Here is a 5,456-nt window from a genome sequence, read left to right on the forward strand (position 1 = left end):
CCTGCTGGATATGACCCGGACCTAGTTCTATTCTCGTACTTGATTTGTTTAAAAAAAAAACTCCGATGCTCCATTTTAATTATTTCCATGCTTTATTTTGTCATTCCGTTCGTTTTGTAAATTGCAGCGTCTTTTGTTTCATAATTTCTTCACTAGTTATCTAGTTATCTCGCTACTGTGGCTGTTAATGCCCCGGAAGTAGTTATCGCGGCATTGTATTTTGCCGGTTTTGACATATTATTCCTATATATTGGGTCCTCTATTTTTGAACCTCAGTCAACGGAGTAAAACAAGTCTTATTCATAATGTGCTTGAGATTCACGGCATCTTTAATTTGCCGGTTTTGCCGAATTCGTTCCTGGTCTCAACATAACGGCGGCCATCTTGGAACAGTAGAGATGTAATGAAGTTTAGTGCGGCCATATTGGGCCAGTCTTGTTGTTATTCGGGATCTACACTTGTTATGTAGGATGGTCCTTGCTTTTGTATTTTATTGTCAGTGTGGAGGGATAGAGATTATATTCATACATGCAACAATTTGGAGATATATCATGTTTTTTTAGATCACGCTGGTCTCTCGAAAAACCCATTGTTAGACGGACTGGGAGGGTCGGCCGAGGACAAGGGGAGAGGTCTCCGGGGAGAGCCGTCCCCAGCAATCGTACAGACGAGTAACTTCCCCCCCACAGATGTACGGTGTAGTGTCTTAGCATGGACACGCTCTAGTGTTCAGGTGTGATGTAACATACTTTACACCCACCCACCACAGACGTCATGGTGTCACATGACGCTGCCAATAAAAGAGGCCGAGCGCACGTGCTCAGGACCTTTGCTACTACCCAATCCTGGTGTCTGTGTCGATCATTGCTGCGCCTAACATGCGGACCTAGGGCACCCAACCTTCAACATTACAATGGCGACGAGGTCGGTAGTGCAACCCATGCGTGCCGCTACCCTACACTGAGGAAAAGGGGGAGAGAGCTGCCCGCCTGAAGGGCATCCCCTGCAGCTAGGCGCAATCACCGAGGAACCGGAGGGCACGTCCGAGTTCCCCAGCAGGCAGCAACTGCGAAGCCCACCGCACCAGCCTGGCAAGTCGAGCCGACCGGAGCCACCCGCGTCGGCCGCCACCATTCAGCGCCACCAGGAAAGAGCGGACTGCCCAGTGCCCACCTGAGACGGCCGCGAAGCAGAGATCCCCACCCGAGAGGCGCACTGGCCAAGCGGAGCACAACCGCGAAGACCGCAGCCCAGGATCTGGCCCGACGGCCGAAGGTGAGCCGGGAGCGGGAGGTGACTCCCCCGGAAGACGGTGCCCCGAAGCGGAGCTTACCCGCTAAAGACATTACCCTAATGCCCAAGTATAAGCAGGACCAGCGGAGCCTACCCGCGGCCTGCCTGAGTCATCCCCTGCCCCTACCGCGTGTGTTACTGGAAGCGGTGGGGCCCAGAGACGAGCGACGGCGCAAGGGAGAGTGCGGCCGGACCCGCAACTACCAGAAACAACGAGGGGGAGGGAGCGGAGTAGCTAACCGCCTCCCGACCCCCCTCGCAACGTGGTCCGAGCAAGCGGAGTCCATCCCGCGGCCCGCCGGTAGCGCCCCAGCGAAGAAAAGACTCAGCAGCGCCAGCGGAGCCCACCCGCGGCCCGCCGGTAGCGCCCCAGCGAGAAAAGTACAGCAGCACCAGCGGAGCCCACCCGCGGCCTGCCGACGGCACCGCAGCGTGTAAAGACACTGCAGAGCCAGCGGAGCCTACCCGCGGCCTGTGAGAAGCATGGCAGGTCTCCGTCGCGCAGAGTGGGCAAGGTGAAGCTGCTGCGGCGGGAGACCGGGAAAAAAGTGAAGCCTGCCGTGCCGGAGAACAATCATCAGCCAAGTAGGCAGAGCCGGCGGAGCCCAACCGCGGCCTGCCTCGAGCGCCCCCCGCCCAGGGAGGAGTGACCGGAGCGACTCTCTCCCCCGCCTGAGGAAAGCATCAACAACCCCCCGCCCGCGTGAGGACTGCCGAGGCTGCCGCGGGCTGGGAGGGGAAAGCGGGAGAATGAGGAAGCGCCTGCATGCGGCCAGTGCGGCCGCGATCTAAGGTGCCCCCACCTCGTGGGCAGGAACAAAGTGCCTGCATGCGGCCAGCACCGCCAAAAGCAAAAGTTCAAAGGAGCCCCACCGGGACACTGAATATAAATGGAAGTGCCCCCCCGGACATCAAATGATAGTGCAGGTGCACCCGGTAAGAATCAGAACATGTGCCCTGTGAAGCAAACACAGCAATGCCCCAAACACTGACACAAATGAACTGTGCAGCATTCGTCCAACACACTGCATGGGGCGCCTGTACTTGTCTGCCCCCAAATAGTATAATGAACACAAGAGACTCACCAGCTACCGGCAGCAGTCCCTGCCCCCTGTGCACTGAGAGAGACAGACAGTAGAGTACACAACACGAGGAAGACAAGAGCCACCAGGCACGCACCTGCCAAACCGGAGTCTACCGCCATCTGGTGGCCAAAGAAGGAAAAGCGCACCTGCATCAAAAAGAAATAAACAAGCATCGCACAATACCAGGCAATGCAGCAGGAGCAAGGGGTAACGGACTGAGTAAAGCCCTCAAGGAGAATCGAATCTCACGCAGCAAGTAAGTGTGCAATCACGCACAAAACATCCACACGCACCAGCAAGGAGTCGGCAGACGCCACTTCCAGAGTGACGTGGGAAGAGGCACTAACGCCTCACCAAGCATCCTAGCACCGACAATACGTCTGGAGAAAACGACTGCCAAGCACTGGAGGAACGATCAAGGAAAAGACTGCCGCGATAAGGAGACGGAGAGAGCAGTGACTCCTAGTGGCCACAGGTGTTCACCGCAGCATCAACTACTCCCGCCAACGGTCCGAAGCAGCAAGTACCTGACGCCAGCTCAAGCAGCAAGTACCCAACGGTCCAAAGCAGCAAAGTACCGGACGTCAGCCAAAGCAGCAAGTAATCGACGTCAGCCAAAGCTGCAAGTACCCAACGACACGCAACAAGTGTCCGAGAGCCCTGAAAAGTACGTGCGCAGATAACGCGCCACGTGGCAACGCACAGCCACCACAAGATGAAAGAAGGGCAAAAGGTAACGCCACAGTGCAGAACAGTTACCGGGGACGACCACTAAGCGTGGCGCCTCCCAGAAGCCGATCCACAGAATGATCGCGTACCAAGTCTGACCCGCGACGGGTCCCCAAACACAAGGAAAGTGCTAACGCACCAAGTCCGACAGGACGACCGAAGAAACCTGCCAAGCTTCGGCAGGAGTGGACCGCCAAACGGTCCAGGACGTTCAACCTAGACAAGGTCTATGAACACCATCCCACGAACGTCACCAACAAGAATCTAGAGAAGAGGGTTCGCGACACCAACTCTGGCAGCTGAGGAAGAAGGAGGAAGTGTCCCTGTCGGGGACAAAACCAGGAGTACACATGCAGCGGGCGCGCCCTGCATGGGGGAGCCAGGTCAGGAGAGAAGATGCAAGAACGGACCAAGTGATGTCGCGAAACAGGAAGGAAGAAAAGGAGAGATCCGAGTGGCACGTCTGCCACCGCGAAACAGTAAGGAAGAAAAGGAGGGATCCGAGTGGCACGTATGCCACTGTGAAAAGAAAGGAAGAAGAGGAGAGATCTGAGTGGCACGTCTGCCACCGTGACAAGAAAGGAAGAAAAAGAGAGATCTGTGTGGCACCTCTGCCACCGTGAAAAGAAAGGAAGAAAAGGAGAGATCTGCGTGGCACGTTTGCCACTGTGAAAAGAGAGGAAGAAAAGGAGAGATCTGTGTGGCACCTCTGCCACTGTGAAAAGAAAGGAAGAAAAGGAGAGATCTGCGTGGCACGTTTACCACCGTGAAAAGGAAATGAAGAAAAGGAGAGATCTGCGTGGCACGTTTGCCACTGTGAAAAGAAAGGAAGAAAAGGAGAGAGATGAGTGGCACGTCTGCCACCGTGAAATGAAAGGAAGAAAAGGAGAGACCAGAGTGGCACGTCTGCCACTGCGAGAAAGAGAAGGAAGTATACCCACGTGGCCCGTGCCACAGTCAAGAAGGGAAGGAAGTATATCCACGTGGCCCGTTGCCACAGTTAAGAATGGAAGGAAGTATATCCACGTGGCCGTTGCCACAGTTAAGAATGGAAGGAAGTATATCCACGTGGCCGTTGCCACAGTTAAGAGTGGAAAGAGAAGTCAGTGCGAAGCATGTCCCCACAGTGAATCCAAGGCCGAGACTGGCACATAACCATCATTCCACGGCGAACAACAGGAACTCCAACCGCACCCGTTGCCACGGAAGTCAACAACAGAAAGACTGTGAGGACAAAGGGGCTACCCAGTCGTCTACAGACTGTTTCCATCGAGCACCACCTACCGGTGCCAATGCGGACTAAGGTTCCCCGAAACAGATTGAACTCCATCTGCCAATTCCAAGCAGCGGCGGATAGAAAGGCATGGCGGAAGCTGAACACTTCACTGCATCCTGAGACATGTTATTTTCCCCTACTGTGAATTCTGAAGTTGAGTCTTTGCAATGGGTAAAAAAGGGGAGTGGTGTAGTGTCTTAGCATGGACACGCTCTAGTGTTCAGGTGTGATGTAACATACTTTACACCCACCCACCACAGACGTCATGGTGTCACATGACGCTGCCAATAAAAGAGGCCGAGCGCACGTGCTCGGGACCTTTGCTACTACCCAATCCTGGTGTCTGTGTCGATCATTGCTGCGCCTAACATGCGGCCCTAGGGCCCCCAACCTTCAACATTACATACACCACACAAAGATAAGGTTTAACGTTCTTTATAAGCAATCTTTAGGTACAATAGAATGGTACAAGGAGGTCAGGACTCAGGGGTCCCCTCGATTCTTGTCTCTTGGCTGGGAAAGGGGGTAGCGGGACAGTCTTGTTACCAATCTGGTAGGTGCGATGATATGATGGATAGCTCACAATCCTCGAGCTCGGCGTTCTAGGTGGACGGACTGCGGCAGCGCCGGCAGGTCCCGGGATGATCGTAGGTAGCGACGGTCCGCGGCGGCGCCAGCAGGTCCCGGTGAAGGTGGTAGTTACAACGGTCTGCGGCAGCGCCAGCAGGTCCCGACGAGGATGAAGGATGCAGAAGGTTGCGGCAGCGCCAGCAGGCAGGACGATAGTTCACAAGGCAGGGCTACGGCAGCGCCAGTAGTCCGTCAAGGATGAGTTCTTCACGGTGTCTCTCGACTCCAGGATACAACTGCCTTCCTGCTCTGGAGCTGCCCCAGTTATAGGTCTGGCGCCCTTTGATGTCCGGGCCCTCGCACTTGGAGGTCGGGAGGTCCGGGATGAGGGAGTCCAGACACCCAGCAGGGGGGTGGAGCCAGCGCCCGGGGAGGCTGGGGGCGATCAGCACCTGGCGGGGGAGAGCCATCGACACTTCTTTCTCCCATTGACCTGCCAAGTG

Source organism: Lissotriton vulgaris, chromosome 1_1 (genome assembly GCF_964263255.1).
Source record: "Lissotriton vulgaris chromosome 1_1, aLisVul1.2, whole genome shotgun sequence".
Classification (NCBI taxonomy): domain Eukaryota; kingdom Metazoa; phylum Chordata; class Amphibia; order Caudata; family Salamandridae; genus Lissotriton; species Lissotriton vulgaris.